The sequence below is a fragment of the Crinia signifera genome, chromosome 11 (genome assembly GCF_055691185.1).
Source record: "Crinia signifera chromosome 11, ASM5569118v1, whole genome shotgun sequence".
Classification (NCBI taxonomy): Eukaryota; Metazoa; Chordata; class Amphibia; order Anura; family Myobatrachidae; genus Crinia; species Crinia signifera.
This window is the reverse complement of record NC_139227.1, coordinates 42,750,663-42,776,320: the sequence shown is the minus strand read 5'-3', so window position 1 is coordinate 42,776,320 and position 25,658 is coordinate 42,750,663.

Sequence of the window (25,658 nt, the reverse complement as noted above, 5' to 3'; positions counted from 1 at the left end):
ATTCTTTTGAATGGTGATTCCTGTCGTATTCTATCGATGGTGTAGACATTCGTATTTGTAAATACAAATACATATGTCCCATCATTAGGAATACGAATTGCTTTATTTTTGGGATAGTAAATCCCGAAAATACAAATGTGTAAAAAATAGGTGTATTTCTGCCTACGAATACACCCAGGGGCTGGCTGGCAACTTTTAGCCTGGGGGGCAAGTCCAGAGCAATGGCCCATAAGTAACAGTGCATCGTTAAATGGAGTGTTTTGTTTAAAAAATATGTTTTAATAAAAAAAGATTAGGCCTGGAGTTGATTATACTGTAGATACTTGAATGAGCTCAGCTATCACTTGCAGCACAACAGCCACACACAAGCAAGTTTCACTGACTATGATACGGCCTATGCACAGCAGCACGGCCGTATCCGTTTGCTTTGTACAGATGTAGCGCCGCTCATCCACCGGGGCTCGCCAAACCACCCCCATTGGTGAGCGGCGCTACATCTGACTGGTGGGGGAGTGCGGCGGGGACCATCGGCGAGGTGGCGGGGACCCGGGGGAGCCCCCCCCCCCCCCCCAAAAAAATAACACATTGCCATTAGTGGGTGGAGAATAATTCAGTAGGAGGGCAGAGCTAAGATCGTGACCCATGGTCAAAAAACAAAAACAAAACTTAAAACATTTGCCCCTTCAGAGGTGAGGCGGGTGGTGGTTGGAAAAAAAAAACCTACTCCCCCTATATAATAACAGTAGGACACCAAAAGCTGCTCATCATCTATAATAATACCAGGGCACTACAGGCTGCTTCCCCTGCATAAAAAGTACAGGACAGCACAGGCTACTCCCCCTGTATAATAAAAGAATAGGACAGTACAAGCTGTTTGCCTGTATCAAAAGAATAGGACACCACAGGCTGCTCCCCCTGTATAATAACAACAGGTCACCACAGGCTGCTCCCCCTGTATAATAATAATAATAACAGGTCACCACAGGCTGCTCCTCCTGTATAATAATAGGTCATCACAGGCTGCTCCCACAGGCTGCTCCCCCTGCATAATAATGGCAGGACACCAATCTCACCGCAAATTTTCCAGTCTCCAGGTCTGAACTGCACTGCTATGGCTCCTGCCTCTCTGCCCTGCTTTCTGTGCCGCAGCCACATCCTCCGCCCGCCAGCTCTTCCTCCATGTCAGGTCACCGTCAGACGCATGGGTAGGCGGCGGCATCATGTTACTCGGCCCTCCCCTAATAACGCCAGACATGTCCTCAAGCAGGAGGATGGCGGCCATGTTCTGGTAGCCGCGGCCATGTATTGAAGGCCGCGGCCGGCGCCGTATACAGAAAGAGCAATAGCTAGTGCTGGACCACCGGGTGCGTTAGTATGTGACAGAGCGGCCCGGGGGGCACATGGCCCCCTGCCCCCCGGCCCAACCCGTCCCTGAATACACCTATTTTTTACGAATCCATATTAGTAAATTTTCCGCTAAATGTCAAAAATAAGTGTATTTCTGGATACAAATACACCTATTTTTTTTACAAATTTCCTAGAGTAAATTTCCCCCTATAATACAGCAGTTACTATGTACATTATGGAAACTCCCACTGCCTTACTGTATGCAGATCAGAGCAGGGACCTGAGAGAAAGCTGGCCCCTTGGATGTAACCATCTATGTTAATTATCCTCCCTGTGACTCTTAGGAACCCTACATCTCGTGGAAGCACTCCGGAGAGGAACCCATGGGAACGGAGATGGTATACTACTCAGGGGCAATCATTCATGTCCTCTCTGGTCCAGCCAGCCACAAGCAGTGGGAAGAGTGAGATCTTTATTGCACCGCGCCATCGCAAGACTTAACAATAATGCTAGAACCACAGCTATGAAGAGAGATAATGTACCAGCCAATCAGTTTCTAACTGCCATTTACAGGCGGTGTTTGAAAAATTACAGTAAGGTAGGTTCATCTTTTACCTCAGTGGTTGTCAAACTCGGTCCCCAGGACCCCACACAGTTCACATTTTCCAGGTGACCCGGCAGGTGCACAGGCGCACTCATTTCACACTGACACGTTTGAAAAGATCCACAGGTGGAGCTAATTATTTCACTGGCTTTTATCATTATTAAGGTCTGGTTGTTCCTAGCGCTATCTCTACTTTCTCTTCGCTATCTCTTTAGCTAATTATTTCACCTGTGATTCTGTTAGGAGACCTGCAAAACTTGAGGACCAAGTTTGAGAACCTGTGCTTTATCTCCATTAATGTTATCTCTCTATCCAAGACTCAGTACATCTCCCCAAATGCAAGATTGTGACAGTTGAAATTTTGGGGTCGGCATTGTGACCACTGGGTTCCCGACTGTCAGGAAATCAACTGCTACCCCTCCATTCCTGGACATCCACCCATGTGCTCTTAAGTTCATCATAGGTAGGGTTTGTGGACAATAATTATGTTCCAGCATTAGTGCTGACCCAATTCTCCAAAGGTTCAAGTAGATCCTTGGAGATCAAGTTCAAAATGTAGCTGAGATTTGCTGCCAACAGACTTCCTTCCAGTTTGATTGTGACCTCCGCATTTCTCTATTATTCACTGTAGGGAGCCTGCAGTCACAAAGGGGCCTCCACCAGTGTTGCCACACTCCCATCCCAGTACTTGGAACGTGAGCCACCTCCGTCTGATACCTCTGATCTCTCCCTCTCCTTAACCAAACATAGCAACAAGACCCCATAGTGTGCAGAGAATATAGTTAAATAGCTTCCACCAGTATACGTGAGAAGGGGTTCCTAGCCACACCAGATTTTTTGGTAACTGTTCTCCAGCTGACCCAGAATTCCTGCAGATCTGGAAAAATAGTTATTGCGTGAAAGGTTCCTGGTCCGGTCATGATCTAAACAGCAGAGACTTGTAACCCATCCAGCCCCCAGCCAAGCACTAATCCTATTGATCCTGTATATTCTGTTTGCCAGGTCATCTGCACTGAGATTGTTGGGATGAATCAAATAACATTCTTCAATCTATTCAGCACTTTTTACTATCCCACGTTCCAGAGTTGTGTTTTTTCTTTTTTTTTTATGAAATAGTAATAAGCTGCTTGGTGAAGACAAGGTCAAAAAAAAAAAAAAAAATTTAGTCTCCATGAAATGTGTCACGAGATATCCAGCAAATGCTTAAAAAACTAATTGAAATGGAAGAGGGGGAAAAAATACACAAAAATGTGTGTTTAGTAAAAGCTTAGCGTTATAAAACTGAGGTTATTAACAGATTTCTTGGATTCTTCTCATCTTTCATTGTAGGAAAGGTCTGAGCCAAACTAATAGACACACTAAGCCTGGTTTATAATCGGGCAGTAGCGGAATCCTGGATTCTCCGTAGTGACATCACACACACACTTTTTTTTAAAAAGGGAATCTCGTTACTTTGCCACCAAAATTTCTGCGTCTAGAGTGTAAGAGTTTTTAGTTCTAGGCAGAGGAATTTCAGGGTCTATGTACTAAGCCTCTATAGGTAAATTGGAAAGAGATAAAGGGGCAGATGTACAGATGCACCTTGGATAAAGTGGAGAAAGATAAAAGGATAGCTGTTGAGTGTTGGAGATAAAGTACCAGCCAATCAGCTCTTTATGGCCTTGTTTAAAAAATGAGAGTTAGGAGCAGGCTGGTTGCTACACTGACTCTGTCCACTTTTCTCTCCCCAAGGCTTAGAATCTAGATCCCTTGGGGGCCTCTTAACCAACGAGTTTTATCAAGGTTTAAAACTTGTTGCCTATAATAAATGGCGCTTCAGTCAATCAGCTCCTAACTGTCATATGTTAGGAAAGTGATAATTGAAAGGTGATTGGCTAAAGCATCGTTTATCATACACAACGTGTTTTAAAACACATTGCTAGCGATAAAACTCATTGATAAATGGGCCCCTGAGTCAGATGTGGAATGTTTCTTTGAATTAGGGCACATACAATCCGCATGCAATGCCAATCTCACACACACTCACATAGTAACAGAGAACCAGCCCACAGTGCCAGACACCCTCTGCCTCCCCATGCTGCCAGGCAAAGACACTGCTACTCCACAGGCCACCCACAACCCACCCCCCCATGATTCGCGGGCCTCCCGCTCCTGCGATTTTCGGGACCCCCCCTCCTGCGTTTTGCGGGACTCCCCACGACCCCCCCTCCCGCGATTCACAGCCCCCCGCGACCCCCTCTCGCGATTTGCGGACCCCCGCCCCCTCCCGCTATTGACGGACCCCCCCTCCCGCGATTCACGGGCCCCCCCCTCCTGCGATCCACGCCCCCCCTCCCGCAGTTCACGCCATACCCCCGCCAGCCCCCCTTCCGCAATTTGCCCCTGCGCCCCCCCCCCGCGCGATTCACGGCACCCCCCACAACCCCCTCCCTCGATTCCCGGCACACCCCCGCTCCGCGATTTGTGGGCGAAGCTGCCTGAGTTCAACAGCGCTGCCCGACTCTAAACAGTGCCAATCCCGAGAATTTTCCGGGCTTGCCAGACTGGACACTGAGGCACAGCCCGGAAAATTCTCAGGATTGCCACGGAAGGGGTTAATATGCGAACACTTTGCTATACAGCGAACTGCCCGTATATAAAGGGTAGCCCCAGGGGCGTAACCAGAACCTCATGGACCCCATAGCAAAGTACCCTCATGCCCCCCCCCCCCCAGCGATGGGGTGAGAAGGTGACAGCGATTGGGGGAGAGAGTAAAGGACAGCGACAGTGATAGCGATGGGGAGAAAAGGGTTTGCTACAATATCACTGCTGCAGCAGCATGTACGGGACTCCAGCGCTCAGCATTAGAGGTCCCAACAAGCTAACTGCAGGTCAGTGAACGGGGCTTCTAATGCTGAGCGCTGCTGCCCTGACATTTAAAATTACAGGCAGTTCCACCTTCCTCTCCTCACCGCCCGTCCATCTTCTGAGAGCTGGCTCCAGTCCTATTGGCGGGGCCGCTGCTGCTTCACCGCAAAATCCTCCTCCTCCAATATCCTTACCCCCTCCAGTGCTGACTGCCGAGCCTGCTGCCGAGATCATTCTGCGTGCTACAGCAGGAGAGCGTCCCTCCATGACTGACACCTCCCCGGCACGCTCCTGCGCTCTGCACATTCGCTGGTCTGGTGTGACAGGGTGCAGTGGATGCAGCGGGCCCCTGGGACAGTCCAGGCCCCATAGCAGCTGCACCCTCTGTAGTTACCCCACTGGGTAGCCCCCTGCCTGTGAATGCAGTTGGCTGGATCGCCATGTTTGGTTTACAACGGCTGCATGTGACATCAAATGGTGTGGACAAACCTGCATTGTCCGGAACACGCCCCTGCCAGACCTTCCTGAATGTGACCACAGTTTAAAGGGCTGTGCAGGTGCGCTGATGTGTACTGCAATACAAGTAACTACAAGTAAGAACAATCCTTGTACAGCTGTATAACAAGTGATATAGGCCGTTATTCTGGTTCACTCACAAAGGCAAATTCCTTCTCAAATGGACAAAACCATGTGCAATGCAGGTGGGGTAGATTTAACATGTGCAGAGAGAATTAGATTTGGGTGGGGTTTCACTTCAAAACAGTGGTGTAGCTAGGTGCCACGGTGCCCGGAGAAAGGGCATGTTTCGTCCCCCCTCCCTGATTTTTAGTAGACGGGGATCTTGCGCGGCAAAGAGGGGGTGCGGCCGCAGCCGGGCTGTGCAGGCAGGGATCATATTCAATTTTTTGCAATGTGATCACATTTCTGCAGGGACCGTGCCTCCCAGCGCACATACGAATAAGCCATTCCCGCCTCCCAGCGCACATACTAATACCCCCTTCCCAGCACACATTCTAATATGCCATACCCCCCTCCCAGCACTACTCTGTCACACTCTCCCCCTTCCCCCACATCACTGTCACTCTCCCCCCACATCACTCTGTGACACTCTATCCCCCTTCCCCATCATCACTGTCACACTCTCCCACCCTTCCCCCACATCACTGTCACTCTCTCCCCACATCACTCTATGACACTCTATCCCCCTTCCCCATCATCACTCTGTCACACTCTCCCACCCTTCCCCCACATCACTGTCACTCTCCCCCACATCACTCTGTGACACTCTATCCCCACTCCCCATCATCACTCTGTCACACTCTCCCACCTTTCCCCACATCCCAGTCACACTCTACCACCCTTCCCCCACATCACTCTGTGAGTGACATTCTATGACCCTTCCCCCACATCCCAGTCACACTCTCCCACCCTTCCCCCACATTACAGTCACTCTCCCCCTCCCCCACACCACTGTGACACTCTATGACCCCATACCCTCCAACATGACCCATTCCATTAGGTACAAAATGCTCTGTTCCTGGACTTCCCTGCCAGTGGCAGTTACAGATGTGAGCCTGCAGCACAGTCCAATATTTAAAAAGGGGAGCCTCACCAGCTGCCATCCCAAACATCACTGAGAGTTGATGTGACCCCCCCTCTTTGAATATTGGACTGTGCTGTAGGCTCACATCTGTAACTGTCTCTGGCAGGGAAGTCCAGGAACAGAGCATTTTGTACCTAATGGGATGGGTCATGTTGGAGGGTATGTGACCCTTCCCCTACATCCCAGTCACACTCTCCCACCCTTCCCCCACACCACTCTGTGAAACTTGTGACTCTCCCCTCCTCTCCCGAAATTCTCTGTTATATACTCCCAATATACTCTTTCCCTTCCCTCCCCACAGGACAGCAGTATTTACCAGAGACTCGACCACTGATCCTGCTCCATTTGTAAGGTCTCTGCTGCTAGGCTCCTGCCACTCCTCCACAGAGCAGTGAGTGCACCATGTGACAGTGACTCACTGATAGTACAGGAGGAGGAGAGAGGGGAAAACGAAATGAGTGGAGGAAGTGAGGTTGGTGCTGCTGCATGTCCGTCTTCTAGCATGACAGGTGCAGCAGGGGGACACAGTCATTTTGCCAGCGCTGGCAAGGTATGGGAGCAGTGAGAGCGGGCCGCGCCAGCCCTGCAGGTGCTGGGCAGGGCAGCACACAGATGCAGGCACAGGGCAGCTGAGCTGACTAAGCAAGTCCCGACTCCCGGCCCGGGGTTCATTTGGGGGGGGGGGCATGCCCTGCACCCCTTCGGTGCCTGGAGCGTGTGCTCCACTGGCTCCGCCCTCCCTACACCTCTGCTTCAAAGTGAGATCTATATTGCAGTGTAAAAATAAAGCAGTCAGTATTTTCCCTGCACAGAAACAAAAGAACTCACCCAAATCTAATTCTCTCTGCACATTTTACATCTGCCCCCCCCCCCCCCTACCCCCCCTGCAGTGCACATGGGGGGGGGGGGTATTCTGATTTACTCGAAAAGGTACAATCACTCTGATGGACAAAACCATATGCACTGCAGGTGGGGCTGAGTGAGAGAGAGTAAGATTTGGGTAGGGGGGTGTACTTCAAACTGATATCTATATTGCAGTGTAAAAATAAAGCAGCCAGTATTTAACCTACACAGAAACATTAAAGAACCCAAATCTAACTCCCTCTGCACATGTTACATCAGCCCCACCTGCAGTGCACATGGTTTTGTGCCTTTCCGAGTGAATCAGAATAACCCCTATTGTTTTGTCCATTTGAGAAGGAATTTTCCTTTGAGAGTGAACCAGAATAAGGGCCATAGTTAGAATTGGGAAAATACTATGAAATGACCCTGTAAGTAATTAACATTGCCCTGCACTACCTCTCCCCCGTTAGAATAAAACGCTCAGTCGTTGGGCGTCGGGTTTGCCCTCTTCATTCAGCCTTGAACATTTATTAAACAATTTCCTAAGTGACGTTACTTTGTGCCTGTTCTGTCCTTGTGGTGGTTCCTGGGAGAAAACTTTAAGATTAGAGTATATAATAATTTCATTAAGTGGAGGATGCACAAAGCGGAATCTCCCGGAAATGTAGATTAAAAACACATTAACGCCCAGTTACGTTTCCACTACTCTATCTTATGTATCAGCCCTGAGTGACCACTCATCAAACCCTATCTATCTGCGAATCCCAGGACAGTAACACAATGTGTAAATGTTAGCTTATGTTGAGCATTAATACACGCCCGCTTCCATACAGGGAGGTGTGTGATGATGCTTAGAAGAGCCAAATATTCTGCCAATCATTAAACAATGTACAAAATGGCCGCATCGTTTAACGTTTCTGTGTAGAACGAAGGGGAGCAAAAATGCGTAATGGTGGATAATTTGCATGTTTTACCCACAATGCCTTAGTGCAGATCTTGAATGATCTGCTTACTGCAAGCGCCTGCATACTGACGGTTCACAATTATTATAACACTGCGTAATAATCATTCTGTATGTTCTCTACCAGTCACCGGCTGCCTAATGCTGCATTCTCATTGCCGCCCCTGCAAAATCCCGGGATTTTGTTCCCGTGTTTTTGGCGGGGCACAGAGCATCTCAGCTCTACAGACCCCATTCATACTGCACCTTAGACCCGTGAAATTCCCGTGTCTGCCCCGTTCAAACTGCTTCCCCTGGTATGCCTGCCATTAAGTGTGTGGCATCTAAGAGCAGCTTTGATTGGATGTTTAAAAAGTATCTTTGATTGGATGTTTAAAAAGTATCTTTGATTGGCTGTTTAAAAAGCAGCTTTGAGCAATGCAATGAACTTACTTTTTGGCATCTTGTGAGAAAAACCCGGGACTAGCCTGTTCTTACTGCCATACACCTGTGTATTACCCAGGAAAAACCCTGCAAAAAACCTGTGTGTAATTCCCGGGGCATAACACCCGGGAATTTCACAAAGACCCTTTCACACTGAGACAGGACACAGGAAATTACTGCTTGCCCTGCCAAAAACCCGGGTTTTTGCAGCAGTGAGAACGGGGTATTACATTCGCGGTGTAGGGCTAATGCGATTTCTGTGTGTTTCGAATGTTGTGCATGGCGATTTGACTTGGTGGGAATCCAATAAAGACTACGGTTCCTCCACAATCTCTACTAATATAAAGTCATACTTTTTTGGGACCAGATGTACTAAGAATTGGAAAGTTTCAAAGTCAAGAGAGATAAGTACCAGCCAATCAGCACCTGTCATTTTTCAAACACAGCCTGTAACACAGCAGTTAGGGTCTGGTTGGCTGGTACTTTATCTCTCTCCATTTATTATTTTACAAGACTTGGTACCTCTGGCCCCCTGTCCTGTATAAATACTCATGGGGTGATTTAATTGTTTTATTGGAGGGCACTCAAGGTGCTTGGTGCCTGTTGGAGCAATTCAATTGTCAAAAGGTGGGATGTCACTATAGTGTGCAGAATCTACCTGATCGCTAGCAGCTGCACATTCACGGTCGTGTGATCAGGTGTAAAAGATCCCCCATTTCTGATTCAATTATCTATAATGGTATATAGCTTTTTGTGGAACTGCGTGACATGCATTTTATATTCAACATTCAATGGTGAATTATCCTATATAATAAAAGGCTAACACTGCTCCTCACCTCTATGGGGGGAATTCAAGTGTTTTGCAAGCCAGCGGCCACTAGTTGGCACCTGACAGAGCAATTACCGTTATATTATTCTGACATTTTGACGGCCTGGTAACCAATCCCTAATAAAACTCCGTAAATAATCAGTTCTCTCTAAATTCTTGGTTATGAAATAATTTTGCACACTGTGGGGTCTATTCAGATCTGATCACACAGGTCCGAATTCGTCCCCATCCCCGATGGTCGGGATATACACATGGGTGAATATGCGCGTTTGCACCCCCGGAGCGAACGCTCACTGTGCGAAGGGCAGGATGGTCGACAGTAATTAGGTCGACACCATTAAGTCGACATGGGTCTAGGTCGACATGGGAAAAGGTCGTCATGGTTCTAGGTCGAAAGGTCATTAGTTTGACAGTGTCTAGGTCGACAGTGAAAAGGTTGACATGGGGTTTTTCACTGTTTTTTTGAACAAACATGTGCCGACAGGCGGTATTTCATGCCCTACCATCCACTAGGGCGTGGTGGGAGAATAAAATAGTGTGCCGAGTGTAGCGAGGCACCGTACCCTTTGCGGTACACTTTAAACCGTGTCCATGTCGACTGTGTTCACATTCGGGTCAAAAAACAGTGAGAAACCCCATGTCGACCTTTTGACTGTCGACCTAGACACTGTCGAACTAATGACCTGTCGAACTAATGACCTTTCGACCTAGAACCATGTTGAGCTTTTCCCATGTCGACCTAGACCCATGTTGACCTTTTCCCATGTCGACCTAATGGTGTCGATCTAATGACTGTCGCCCATCATGCTGTAGACCAAATGATCCCAACCAAGCAGGAAACTAACGCAGGAGACCGCCCAGTGTTTTATGGGCGTGCCCCCAAAAATGGTGGGTGCGCTCATGAAAATGCTTGGTATGTCTAATCAGCGGATAGCGGACGATGGAAAAGTGAGACCAGGCTGACTTTTCTTAGCAAACAGTGGAAAAATCATTCAATGGCGAGCGACCATCGAATAATCCCCCCCCCCCCCATGCAGATACATGCGAGGTGATGTGTTTTAGGGTACACATGCCCTTGCATGCTAGTGAGGGGATTCACTCGTGGGAGGCATTCAGCGTGGAGGAGAATATGGGCCTTATTCAGATTTCATCGGTACTGCGCGCATTCGCACGCAGTACCGATGTTGTGCATCTGCGCCGGCGTGTTTCTGCGCATGTGCAGGCGCATGGTGCGTGCACCCACGGCGACCTTTCGGGTCGCAGGGTGCACACACCCATGGCAGCGAGGGGGGGCGGAGATGGGTGGGGAGCGCCGGGCTGCCCTATTACCATATGGGAACGCCCAGCATTCCATGGGCGTTTCCATGAGAATTCTGGGCGTTCTCATGGTAATGAGGCAGTGATGCGGGTGTGTGGGCCGGGTAGCTGACATCACCGGATGTCAGCTGCCCGCCCATATTACGCCAGCGTGCACGCAAATGTAAGTAACTCAAAAGTCAGTTATATAAGCGTGCACGCTAAACATCATTCGATGGTCACTGACCATCGAATGATGTGTGCGGACACCCCAGCAAAGCGAATGGATGTTTATGCAAAACATCCATTCGCTGCTGCTGGGGCGGCGGGGGGGGCGTGCGTTCGCCGGGCGGGGTTTGGTGGACTCACAAGGCTGCGAATATATAAGAAACTGTAAATAAATAAATAATAAATAAAAGATTAACAGTCCAGGTAAGAGGCTTAAAGCTTGGATAAAACTGTCATTTTCAGTCTCCGCTTCGTACATTCCAGTTTCTGATCCGAACACAGTAAAATCGAGTCCGCTTGTGTATTTTTCCCCCCTCTCCCAGTTAACGTCTGTTCTAACAAGCCGACTTGAAAAATCTACTCTACGGCTTTGAAAAACTCTCAGCTGTTAACCTTCCCCTCAGGTTGTCTTTGAACAAAACACTTTGAGAACGGCTATATATTTCCTTTGAGATACGCCACCCATGAGCTTTTTCATGTATAGCGTTTGTTGACGATTTGTGTAGATTAAGAGCGTCTATGGTAGGTATTCATTTGGATAAGTACTGTAATTTTCTTTCTACTAATATTTGTCTGAGTCCAATTTTTTACTAAATATATTTGCAACCACTTTTGTAAAGGTTCCTAATTGCTTCTTTGTGAAGCCGGTAGAATGATTAGACTCTTTATCCTGTTAACCTTCGAGGTGGCGGCTTGTTGGAGTAGCTCGCGGAAGTCTGGGGAGCGCAGGTCACTTAATTCCTATGTTAATTTTATAGTAGTGACTAAATCAGCTCACGGCAGGACTGCGGTCACACTGAGGATTGTCAGTAGCGAACGGGGAATCACTGGGATTGAATGAATAGACAGATTACAGAGAAGTGCGTCACATCTAACCGGCTACTGTACATGTCCCTTTTTTTATCTGACGGAAGGGAACTGTACCACTTGTATTATGTCTTCAAAATCTGTCTGAGCTGTAGGACAGCCATTTGGGATGCGTTCGTTGTACAGGATGCTGGCAGTCACAATACTGACTACCCTCAGGAGACCAGTGCCTGAGGGGTTATGTTTAGCTGCTGGTCAGGATTTAGGGATACTCTCAAGGCTGGCGGTGGGGTAGGGTTAGGCCGCGGGGAGGGAGGGTTAGGTTTAGGCGGCAGGGTGTGAGTGTTAGGCATTAGCGGTTAGGCACTAGTGGTTAAGGTTAGACACTAGCGGTTAGGGATAGGCACTAGTGGTTAGGGTTAGGCACCAGCGTAGAGGGTTATGCTGCAGGGTATGAGGGTTAGGCACTAGCGGTTAGGGTTAGGCACTAGTGGTTAGGATTAGGCACCAGCAGTTAGGGTTTGGCACTAGCGGTTAGGCACTAGCAGTTAGGTTTAGGCACTAGTAGTTAGGGTTAGGCATTAGCGGTTAGGGTTAGGCACTAACAGTTAGGGTTAGGCACTAGCAGTTATGGGCAGCAACTAGCGGTTAGGGATAGGCTCTAGCTAGAGGGGTTATGCTTCAGGGTGTGAGGTTAGGCACTAGCAGTTAGGGTTAGGCACTAGCGGTTAGGGTTAGGCACTAGCAGTTAGGGACAGGCACTAGCGGTTAGGGATAGGCACTAGTGGTTAGGGACAGGCACTAGCGGTTAGGGACAGGCACTAGCGGTTAGGGTTAGGCACTAGCGGTTAGGGTTAGGCACTAGTAGTTAGGGTTAGGCACTAACAGTTAGGGTTAGGCACTAGCAGTTATTGTTAGGCACTAGCGGTTAGGGATAGGCACTAGCTAGAAGGGTTATGCTTCAGGGTGTGAGGTTAGGCACTAGCGGTTAGGGTTGGGCACTAGCGGTTAGGGACAGGCACTAGCGGTTAGGGATAGGCACTAGCGGTTAAGGTTAGGCACTAGCAGTTAGGGACAGGCACTAGCGGTTAGGGATAGGCACTAGTGGTTAGGGACAGGCACTAGCGGTTAGGGACAGGCACTAGCGGTTAGGGTTAGGCACTAGCGGTTAGGGTTAGGCACTAGTAGTTAGGATTAGGCACTAACAGTTAGGGTTAGGCACTAGCAGTTATTGTTAGGCACTAGCGGTTAGGGATAGGCACTAGCTAGAAGGGTTATTCTTCAGGGTGTGAGGTTAGGCACTAGCGGTTAGGGTTGGGCACTAGCGGTTAGGGACAGGCACTAGCGGTTAGGGATAGGCACTAGCGGTTAAGGTTAGGCACTAGCGGTTAGGGACAGGCACTAGCGGTTAGGGTTAGGCACTAGCGGTTAGGGACAGGCACTAGCGGTTAGGGATAGGCACTAGCGGTTAGGGATAGGCACTAGCGGTTAAGGTTAGGCACTAGCGGTTAGGGACAGGCACTAGCGGTTAGGGACAGGCACTAGCGGTTAGGGATAGGCACTGGCAGTTAGGAACTGGTGGTTAGGGTTAGAAACTGGCAGTTAGGGTTAGGCACTGGTAGTTTTTGTAAGGCTCTGGCAGTTAGGGTTATGCACTGGTGGTTAGGGTTAAGCTTTAGCAGTGAGGGTTAAACTCTAGTTGTTAGGGTTAGGCACTATTGATTAGGGTCAGGCTCGAGATAGGCACTGGTGTTTAGAGTTCGAATCAGGGGTTAAGGTTAGGCACTAGTGGTTAGGGATAGGCACTAGCGGTTAGGGATAGGCACCAGCATAGAGGGTTATGCTGCAGGGTATAAGGGTTAGACACTAGCGGTTAGGGTTAGGCACTAGTGGTTAGAATTAGGCACTAGCGGTTAGGGTTAGGCACTAGTGGTTAGAATTAGGCACTAGCGGTTAGGGTTAGGCACTAGTGGTTAGAATTAGGCACTAGCGGTTAGGGTTAGGCACTAGCAGTTAGGATTAGGCACTAGCGGTTAGGGTTAGGCACTAGCGGTTAGGTTAAGGCACTAGTGGTTAGGGTTAGGCAATAGTGGTTAGGGACAGGCACTAGCAGTTAGGGTTAGGCACTAGCGGTTAGGGTTAGGCACTAGCAGTTAGGTTTAGGCACTAGTGGTTAGTGTTAGGCATTAGCGGTTAGGGACAGGCACTAGCGGTTAGGGTTAGGCACTAGCAGTTAGGTTTAGGCACTAGCAGTTAGTGTTAGGCACTAGCAGTTAGGGATAGGCACTAGCGAGAAGGGTTATGCTTCAGGGTGTGAGGATAGGCACTAGCAATTAGGGATAGGCCCTAGCGGTTTGGGACAGGCACTAGCGGTTAGGGTTAGGCACTAGCGGTTAGGTTTAGGCACTAGTGGTTAGGGTTAGGCATTAGCGGTTAGGGTTAGGCACTAGCAGTTAGGATAGGTACTAGCAAGAAGGGTTATGCATCAGGGTGTGAGGTTAGGCACTTGCAAATAGAGACAAGCACTAGCGGTTAGGGATAGGCACTGGCAGTTAGGAAATGGTGGTTAGGGTTAGGCACCAGCAGTTAGGGTTAGGCACCGGCAGTTATGGTTAGGCACCGGCATTAGGGTTAGGCTCTGGCAGTTAGGGTTAGGCTCTGACAGTTAAGGTTAGGCTCTGGCAGTTAGGGTTATGTACTGGTTGTTAGGGTTAAGCTTTAGCAGTTAGGGTTAAGCTTTAGCGGTTAGGGTTAAACTGTAGTGGTTAGGGTTAGGCACTTGTGATTAGGGTCAGGCTCTAGTGGTTAGGGATAGGCACTGGCGGGGGATGTGGTCATTTGGTCTACAGCATGATGGTTGACAGTCATTAGGTCGAAACCATTAGGTCGACATGGGAAAAGGCCGACATGGGTCTATGTTGACATAGGAACAGGTCGCCATGGTTCTAGGTCAAAATGTCATTAGTTCGACAGGTCGTTAGTTCGGCACTAGCGGTTAGGGATAGGCACTAGCGGTTAAGGTTAGGCACTAGCGGTTAGGGACAGGCACTAGCGGTTAGGGACAGGCACTAGCGGTTAGGGATAGGCACTGGCAGTTAGGAACTGGTGGTTAGGGTTAGAAACTGGCAGTTAGGGTTAGGCACTGGTAGTTTTTGTAAGGCTCTGGCAGTTAGGGTTATGCACTGGTGGTTAGGGTTAAGCTTTAGCAGTGAGGGTTAAACTCTAGTGGTTAGGGTTAGGCACTATTGATTAGGGTCAGGCTCGAGATAGGCACTGGTGTTTAGAGTTCGAATCAGGGGTTAGGGTTAGGCACTAGTGGTTAGGGATAGGCACTAGCGGTTAGGGATAGGCACCAGCGGTTAGGGATAGGCACTAGCGGTTAAGGTTAGGCACTAGCGGTTAGGGACAGGCACTAGCGGTTAGGGTTAGGCACTAGCGGTTAGGGACAGGCACTAGCGGTTAGGGATAGGCACTAGCGGTTAGGGATAGGCACTAGCGGTTAAGGTTAGGCACTAGCGGTTAGGGACAGGCACTAGCGGTTAGGGACAGGCACTAGCGGTTAGGGATAGGCACTGGCAGTTAGGAACTGGTGGTTAGGGTTAGAAACTGGCAGTTAGGGTTAGGCACTGGTAGTTTTTGTAAGGCTCTGGCAGTTAGGGTTATGCACTGGTGGTTAGGGTTAAGCTTTAGCAGTGAGGGTTAAACTCTAGTGGTTAGGGTTAGGCACTATTGATTAGGGTCAGGCTCGAGATAGGCACTGGTGTTTAGAGTTCGAATCAGGGGTTAAGGTTAGGCACTAGTGGTTAGGGATAGGCACTAGCGGTTAGGGATAGGCACCAGCATAGAGGGTTATGCTGCAGGGTATAAGGGTTAGACACTAGCGGTTAGGGTTAGGCACTAGTGGTTAGAATTAGGCACTAGCGGTTAGGGTTAGGCACTAGTGGTTAGAATTAGGCACTAGCGGTTAGGGTTAGGCACTAGTGGTTAGAATTAGGCACTAGCGGTTAGGGTTAGGCACTAGCAGTTAGGATTAGGCACTAGCGGTTAGGGTTAGGCACTAGCGGTTAGGTTAAGGCACTAGTGGTTAGGGTTAGGCAATAGTGGTTAGGGACAGGCACTAGCAGTTAGGGTTAGGCACTAGCGGTTAGGGTTAGGCACTAGCAGTTAGGTTTAGGCACTAGTGGTTAGTGTTAGGCATTAGCGGTTAGGGACAGGCACTAGCGGTTAGGGTTAGGCACTAGCAGTTAGGTTTAGGCACTAGCAGTTAGTGTTAGGCACTAGCAGTTAGGGATAGGCACTAGCGAGAAGGGTTATGCTTCAGGGTGTGAGGATAGGCACTAGCAATTAGGGATAGGCCCTAGCGGTTTGGGACAGGCACTAGCGGTTAGGGTTAGGCACTAGCGGTTAGGTTTAGGCACTAGTGGTTAGGGTTAGGCATTAGCGGTTAGGGTTAGGCACTAGCAGTTAGGATAGGTACTAGCAAGAAGGGTTATGCATCAGGGTGTGAGGTTAGGCACTTGCAAATAGAGACAAGCACTAGCGGTTAGGGATAGGCACTGGCAGTTAGGAAATGGTGGTTAGGGTTAGGCACCAGCAGTTAGGGTTAGGCACCGGCAGTTATGGTTAGGCACCGGCATTAGGGTTAGGCTCTGGCAGTTAGGGTTAGGCTCTGACAGTTAAGGTTAGGCTCTGGCAGTTAGGGTTATGTACTGGTTGTTAGGGTTAAGCTTTAGCAGTTAGGGTTAAGCTTTAGCGGTTAGGGTTAAACTGTAGTGGTTAGGGTTAGGCACTTGTGATTAGGGTCAGGCTCTAGTGGTTAGGGATAGGCACTGGCGGGGGATGTGGTCATTTGGTCTACAGCATGATGGTTGACAGTCATTAGGTCGAAACCATTAGGTCGACATGGGAAAAGGCCGACATGGGTCTATGTTGACATAGGAACAGGTCGCCATGGTTCTAGGTCAAAATGTCATTAGTTCGACAGGTCGTTAGTTCGGCACTAGCGGTTAGGGATAGGCACTAGCGGTTAAGGTTAGGCACTAGCGGTTAGGGACAGGCACTAGCGGTTAGAGACGGCCACTAGCGGTTAGGGATAGGCACTGGCAGTTAGGAACTGGTGGTTAGGGTTAGAAACTGGCAGTTAGGGTTAGGCACTGGTAGTTTTTGTAAGGCTCTGGCAGTTAGGGTTATGCACTGGTGGTTAGGGTTAAGCTTTAGCAGTGAGGGTTAAACTCTAGTGGTTAGGGTTAGGCACTATTGATTAGGGTCAGGCTCGAGATAGGCACTGGTGTTTAGAGTTCGAATCAGGGGTTAGGGTTAGGCACTAGTGGTTAGGGATAGGCACTAGCGGTTAGGGATAGGCACCAGCATAGAGGGTTATGCTGCAGGGTATAAGGGTTAGACACTAGTGGTTAGGGTTAGGCACTAGTGGTTAGAATTAGGCACTAGCGGTTAGGGTTAGGCACTAGTGGTTAGAATTAGGCACTAGCGGTTAGGGTTAGGCACTAGTGGTTAGAATTAGGCACTAGCGGTTAGGGTTAGGCACTAGCAGTTAGGATTAGGCACTAGCGGTTAGGGTTAGGCACTAGCGGTTAGGTTAAGGCACTAGTGGTTAGGGTTAGGCAATAGTGGTTAGGGACAGGCACTAGCAGTTAGGGTTAGGCACTAGCGGTTAGGGTTAGGCACTAGCAGTTAGGTTTAGGCACTAGTGGTTAGTGTTAGGCATTAGCGGTTAGGGACAGGCACTAGCGGTTAGGGTTAGGCACTAGCAGTTAGGTTTAGGCACTAGCAGTTAGTGTTAGGCACTAGCAGTTAGGGATAGGCACTAGCGAGAAGGGTTATGCTTCAGGGTGTGAGGATAGGCACTAGCAATTAGGGATAGGCCCTAGCGGTTTGGGACAGGCACTAGCGGTTAGGGTTAGGCACTAGCGGTTAGGTTTAGGCACTAGTGGTTAGGGTTAGGCATTAGCGGTTAGGGTTAGGCACTAGCAGTTAGGATAGGTACTAGCAAGAAGGGTTATGCATCAGGGTGTGAGGTTAGGCACTTGCAAATAGAGACAAGCACTAGCGGTTAGGGATAGGCACTGGCAGTTAGGAAATGGTGGTTAGGGTTAGGCACCAGCAGTTAGGGTTAGGCACCGGCAGTTATGGTTAGGCACCGGCATTAGGGTTAGGCTCTGGCAGTTAGGGTTAGGCTCTGACAGTTAAGGTTAGGCTCTGGCAGTTAGGGTTATGTACTGGTTGTTAGGGTTAAGCTTTAGCAGTTAGGGTTAAGCTTTAGCGGTTAGGGTTAAACTGTAGTGGTTAGGGTTAGGCACTTGTGATTAGGGTCAGGCTCTAGTGGTTAGGGATAGGCACTGGCGGGGGATGTGGTCATTTGGTCTACAGCATGATGGTTGACAGTCATTAGGTCGAAACCATTAGGTCGACATGGGAAAAGGCCGACATGGGTCTATGTTGACATGGGAACAGGTCGCCATGGTTCTAGGTCAAAATGTCATTAGTTCGACAGGTCGTTAGTTCGACACTGTCTAGGTCGACAGTGAAAAGGTCGACATGGGATTTTTCACTGTTTTTTTGAGCAGACATTGCCGACAGGCGGTATTTCATGCCCCACCATCCACTAGGGCGTGGTGGGAGAATAAAATAGTGTGCCGAGCGTAGCGAGACACCGTGCCTGACGCATTGCGAGCACAGGGAGCGATGCGGTGCACTTTAAACTGTGTCCATGTCGACAGTGTTCACATTCAGGTTAAAAAACAGTGAAAAACCCCATGTCGGCCTTTTGACTGTCGACCTAGACATTGTCTAACTAATAACCTGTCGAACTAACGACCTGTCGAACTAATGACCTTTCGACCTAGAACCATGTCAACCTTTTCCCATTTCAACCTAATGGTATTGACCTAATGACTGTCGATCATCATGCTGTAGACCAAATGATCCCAACCCACTGGCGGTTAGAGTTAGGAACTAGCAGTTAGGGTTAGGCACTGGCAGTTAGGGTTAGGCACCGGCAGTTAGGGTTAGACTCTAGTGGTTAGGGTTAGGCTAGCATACTTACTTGACCCTTGTCGGGATTCCGTCCATCAGAATGCTGACGTCAGTATTCTGACCGATGGAATCCCCACCACCACCGGTCATTTGTATGTATCCCACCATGTTACCCACCGCCCACTTAATTTAAAAGTGCCATGAATACATATGGCTTTGTGCCATATTGCGGTTGGCACAAGCATCCCCAAAGCTGTTGACTATCATATACGCACTAGGGATCCTGGCAAACTTTCTGGAATATATCCTGTACTTCATTCAGCTACTGATACTGTAACTGTCTGCTCTCCATGGTCCTGACTCACGGTTGCCCAATCTCAGTAGAGACTCCTCCTTACTTAGGGAGCAAATCAGAGATGGGGAAGCGGGAAAAGAAGGTCACCGAAATACTCTAGTGCCTGACTCAACCCACTCACACCTATCAATCAACATACCGCAATAGCAGTCACACTGAGCACAATACAGTATATCCCACCAAACACATAATTCATCCTTAACCAACAACCAGGCTGAACACACTAAAGACACAGCCTCGGGATTACATTTCCCCACTCCCATTCAGGCCTCAGCAAGATGGGGCATTATCAAGGATTTCATAACAAAGCCCCACTAAACACCTACGTTGCTGCCCGGGATCCACTGATGTAGGTTATGCTTGACAATTTGATCGCTGATCCTAGGTTTCATGGTAAAATGCCTAATCAAGGCCTTGCCCCTTCCTACGTTAACTCAATGAATGGCAAAATTTCACTAACACAATTCCACACTAACACATAGTACGGCAAAATGTTGCGGGACATTAGGCAAGTTTTGCTCCTCTTTAATTGGTTGACTGTTCAAGAAAAATGGCCGAGCGACATCAGCAAAGATCTTCTTTCCCCTTTGGAAATAAATAGAACTGTACGACTATATCCCTGCCTTCATTTTGAATCCTGTAAGTAATTTTGCTCAATACCAATCTTAATAACACACACACAGGCAAAGATTGGACAAAGGTTACACAGGGAAGGTGCCTGGTAGGCTGGCATACAGTATATCCAAAGGCCTTGTTTTCCTGACAGCCGAACACACTAATTATTTATTCTGTTAATCCATGACTGTAGTCCAGTAACTCTGCCATCCAGTGATACCTCCATGGCTATATAGCATGTTATACCTCTGGTACTACCCATAAGGGGGATGCACTAATATCCGCCGACCTACTTCGCCGGCTACCATATTGATAATAATCCCATATGCAGTAAGATATCCATTAAGAGCTGCCCTTTGCGAAGCAGCCGGCGATGTGTCAGTGGGCAGCTCTCCCCCTCCTCCTGTGCCCAGCTGGTTGCTGCAGGGACTCCGCCAGCTTGTCCTCCCTGCACCCGGAAGGGGAAGTATGGTGCTAGGGAGGAGGGGGTCACTGGTGCGGGCAGCACAGCAGGAGGCTGCCTGGACATCAAGTGAGAGGGAACGGAGTGGACAGTGGGGGTCGTGAAAAGAAGCACATAAGCTTCTATGGGGTATCGCCAGCGTTCGCTGGTGTTACCCCCACAGCGGTAATCCGGCATTCTGGTTTTAGTGCATATGCAAATGCGGTAAGAACCCTGATAACAGGGGTTTTACCACATTTTCGCTTTAAAGCATCCCAACCCCATATCTGGAAACTTCTACAACGTTTTCCAGAGCCACCTTGAGTTCCCAATCTGGCCACTGCACACAGGTAATAGTATGGAGAACCAGTTACCCAAAGAGTTTCCCTAATTATATAACAGGCACAGACATTGGTTAACAAGTACTTCTTCACCTAGTTACTATATCAAGTTCCCTTATGAATGTTATTTAGGTAGGGAAGACTGTAGGGAATATCTACATCTAGTAGATTTAAAGTGAAAAAAATAAAATTAACCTGCCTATAACAGATAATTCCCATAGGAATAATCAGTGTAGGAGCCAGTGAGAGCCTGCATTTATAGAGTTGTCGGATTGAGGAGGAGGAACAGAGAACGTGAGTGAAGAGTACATTGTAGGTGCGTCAGTGCGACAAGATTTGTGCTGACTCTGAGGATACAAAATGTGTGTTTGTGTGAACCCGCCGTAAATTTACGGTTAGGTGAGCTTCTCGACACTCGAGCGCTGTCTGTCACGGAAGAGACCGCCTCCAGGGACCAGATGAGACCCGGGATGTAAGTAAAAAGAAAGAAATACCTGTAAACCTCAATCAGGCCTTGCCACGAGACGGGGTTGCGGTGGGCACCCACAGGTGGCTGCTGCGAGCTTCGCCGGTTAGGCGAAAATCATCATCGGCCCAAGGCCTCAGCCACCCTAACTTTACCTATTCGCACTTTCGCACGTAGGTGGTATGAATGGCTCTCTCACAGGAGAGCCACAGACCGGCGCTCAGGGACGAGACACACACACAGGGATGAAACTCACCTAAGCAATTCCTTGTCACCTTGCTAGAGTAACCCGGCACCTGGGGAACAAGAACAAAACAACAGCCACTCTACAAACCTACACTAGCATAACTAGGACTAACCTGTCCCTGCTATAACACAATGACAACTAGGCTGATCTTACAATAACAAACAATGGGTACGGTACTCTAACTAACATCACGGCATGCATAGGAACAATCAAGCAATGACAAGAACGTGATCAGATTACACTAGAACGTGTGTGTGCGTGAACGGTATTGAAACCCCGGGATGTAGAGTGCGACCGGCCGGGTACAGGGCACCCTTAGGACAGTCACAGATACCTGGGTAGATAGCCGTCTATCCCAGTTTCAGAACTAGTGTGATGGGGCTAACAAAATACCACCCTTTCCCTCTATGAACATACAGGAGAAAACTGCAATTGCTCCTCCCCTTACTCCAACCTGGGCCCCGGAAGAGCTGCCGCAAAGCCCACCGTTCCTAGAACCTAGGCTCTTTTAGGAGGGTTACTGTATGATATGGGCCGTTTGCTGCTTCTGGCTCTGCCGCCTTCACTGCCGCTGTCACTGCTGCCGTCTCTGCCGCCACTCTCCATTCTTCCTTCTTCAGGAGCTCTTCAATGCTCCCCCCTCTGCCGACGAACTGAGCTCCTCCGCTACGCAGCGTCTAATATAAGATGCTGGGAGGGGGCGAAACTATGACGCGGGAAACCTGGATTGGCTCGCTGTGTCTCTCTCTGCTTGCCCTACCCGCCGCGAGTGCTGATTGGCATGCGCAAGGCGTGCCATTCAAAATACCGGACACCGATTGGAGGAACTTGAAACTTCCTGGACTCAATATCCTCCCGGCCGGGACCCCACCACCAATGCCGCCACCGGACCGAAGGGGAACCAGCCGGAGGGAGACGGAGGTAAGCCTCCTTCGTCCCCTTCCGCATGCCCCTCACATTTTCATAATAAAATACTGTTGCTTTTAGCAAGTTCCTGTTTTGCACCCCATGTGTGGCCATTTCGACCTAGCCCTGTGGACCTTCAGTGGTTGCTTAATGCATGTCAACCTTAACATAGGTGCCGAAACCGTGGGTGCTCCGGGGCCGAGCACCCACGGAAAGTGAGGAGCACCCACGGTACGGGCCCGGGATATACCGTCAGCAGCGGGGGGTCCCTGCAGCGGATGGGAACTGGTAGCGGCATATCCGCTGCTGGGACCCCGCTGAGGCGCTGCCAGGATCCCTGACGCAAGGAGCGAGTGAGTCCCGGATTCAGTGTGGGGGGGGGGGGATATCTGTGGGAGCACCCACCTGATAAAATGCAAATGGGCGCCCCTGAACCTTAATAAGGTCGACCTAGTGACCATATCCCAATGGGACATGTACAATTTAGCACTAGGTGTCAATACAGAATCCGCTGCAGGGATTCTGACCATCAGCATGCTGAGTACCGGGATATCGCACCCAACCCACTGTTTCTTTATCTCTCTCTTAGTACATTTCCCCATAATGCTTTGCTGCCTATAAGGACTGGTAAACCAGCTTTTGCATTCTGCTCCAGCATCACAGTGATTATTAACTTGGGCTAGAAATTGGGTAATACACTACCCCAAAATGATCTATTATAAGAGAATATGACTGTACCTGTGTGTTATCACTCACATGACTAGTCACAGTCACAGTGGGGAACAATGCAAGAGAGTGATAAATATTCAGGACGCAGAGAATGAGGTAGATCCACCCATCAGTGCACTCGCTGGAATATCATAAACTAAGGAGTGCAGATGAGTTTTCTGAGCAGAGATTCGGGCGGGCGTTGCAGTATACATGTACGGAACTTTATCACAATGCAATGCATTTTAACCCTTTATGACCCAATACAAACTAGATGACTACATGGGGCCAAGTGGTTCTTATCTGCCGTCAAATTCTATGCATATTTCTGGTGTATCCCAATGAGGACATTGGTAAAGTAAATATATGGGGCCCTTAGTAACCTCATTGGCTGCATTGCAAATCTGCCACGGTGCGTATAAAATCACCATTGGATATTAGTGCAACCCTATGGAGGTGCAGAATGTTTATTGGACATGGTCAATGGTGGCTATGCAATTGCCTGTACTGCCCATGACTCACCTGCATCTAACTAGCCCCCCCCCCATGACATCTCAGAAACACCCACTCAAATTGTCTCCATATGGGTCCAAATTCATTCTGCATTGACCACTTGTATCTGACATCAATACTTTGTCCACCTATAAATCAGGCACAGTCCTGTTTCTGTTCCTTTAACAAGTGCCAGAAAACCTACGCGTTTCACTTGCTCTTTGGGCCACTTTCTCTTATGAGCAGCGCTGATGCCATCAGGACTTACACTGCAAAGCTTCTGAGACTCAGGGCCTGGTCAGAGGTGGACTCTATCTGCGTGCATTTCTGATGTTTGTACAGCTGAGTTATTTATTTTATACTGTGCCTGCTGAGCTGCGCTGCGCTTGCGCCTCTGCTGATTGCAGGCGGCAGCCGCAGTGAAGAATTAAATCAGGCAGAGACATTCGCTGTTCTGCATGCAGCATGCTGATCGTAGGACCCGTCCTGCGCAGATCCAAAACATTGGGCATAATGCAGGTTGGAACGCTTAAGTGATCCAACCTGAATTAGCCCCTATGTACCTTACAATGCACTATAACACAAACCCGCCTTATACATTTGGAATATGATATGGTAATTTCTTGGTTTACTTTAAGTCTTGACTCTGCATTTCTATTCGTCGAATTGTAGGACTCCAATTTGAAGCCCACTATATCAGTGGTTCTCAAACTCAGTCCCCAGGACCCCACACAGTTCACGTTTTCAAGGTCACCTGACAGGTGATTTCATTACTGACTGACATTTTAAAAGATCCACATGTGGAGCTAATTATTTCACTTGATTCTGTTGGGAGACCTGCAAAATATGCACTGTGTGGGGTCCTGAGGACCGAGTTGAACAACCTGCGCACTATATACACAAACTTGTATCATGACATTTACATATAAATCGCCTGACTTAGATTTGTTAGCAAAGCAAGAAAAGCCCACAGCTGGCCAATACCATGCTGCACTACACTTTGGTGGGGGCGTGACAGAAGTTGCAGGTCAAAAAAAATCTGTCTAACATTTGTGGGCTACATGCGAAAGCAGACAGTATTTACCTTGCACAGAAGAAAATTCTGTGTTTGTTTCCCTTGCATGGCAAAATGGTTTTCACGTAATGTGTACTCAGCACAAGTTTATGGCGTGCATTCAATGCAAGGGGTTAGCACTGCCTGCTCGCTGTCACCGCTCACCCAGTCCATATTCAACTGACCACCCCCCCCCCCCCCGCAAACCAGCGAGACTCGCGGCTAAATGCAGCAGACTCCCTGCATTAGCCGTGAGCCTCGCTGATTGGGGGAATCCTCGCTGTCCTGTGAGCGAGGATTTCCCCGGAACATAGAATAGGGCGAGCGGCCGGCCCCAGGATCACTGGTTTTCTGCAATCTCTGCCATTTAACCCCCTCACCGGCCGCATTGAATATGGGCCTATGTGTGGAGTCATATGACTAGATAGATCGATAGATGATAGATTACATTAGGAGATAGATAGATAACATTAAAGGGGTGTACACACGGAGCAAATTTGTGCTATTTTCTAAGCAATCTGACTAGATTGCTTAGAAAGTAAGCACAGATCTCTCTGTGTGTATGCTCTGAGAGATTAAATATCTCTTGCTAACTAAGTCAGTGCATGCAGTCACAATCTAGTCAGATTGCTTAGCAAATGACTGCAAATCTCTCTGTGTGTACAGAATGAGAGATACTGATCACAATCTCTCATTCTGAACCATCACCCTGACTTTTTTGCTTAAGCAAAATTGCTTAGCAAAATTGCTTAGCAAAGTCACTTAGCACAAATCTCTGCATGTGTATGTGCTCCCCATGGGAGATCTTGACACCAGCAAAAGTGCTTAGCAAAATAGCTTAGAAAAATTGCTTAGCACAGATCTCTATGTGTGTATGCCCCTTAAGAGACAGATAGATAGATAGACAGACAGACAGACAGACAGACAGACAGACAGACAGACAGACAGACAGACAGACAGATAGATAGATAGATAGATAGATAGATAGATAGATAGATAGATTACATTAGGAGATAGATAACATTAAGAGATAGATAGATAACAGTAAGAGATAGATAGATAGATAGATAGATAGATAGATAGATAGATAGATAGATAGATAGATAGATAGATAGATTCTAGAACTTTCTCTACACAGTAACAAAGTTAGATTCCAATAGCAATGCTTGCTATATCTTCTAATTGCAATTATTTCTGTATAGTCTGCTGTGCCATAAATTCATTGTATGCGGTAATTGTACGAGGGGAAAA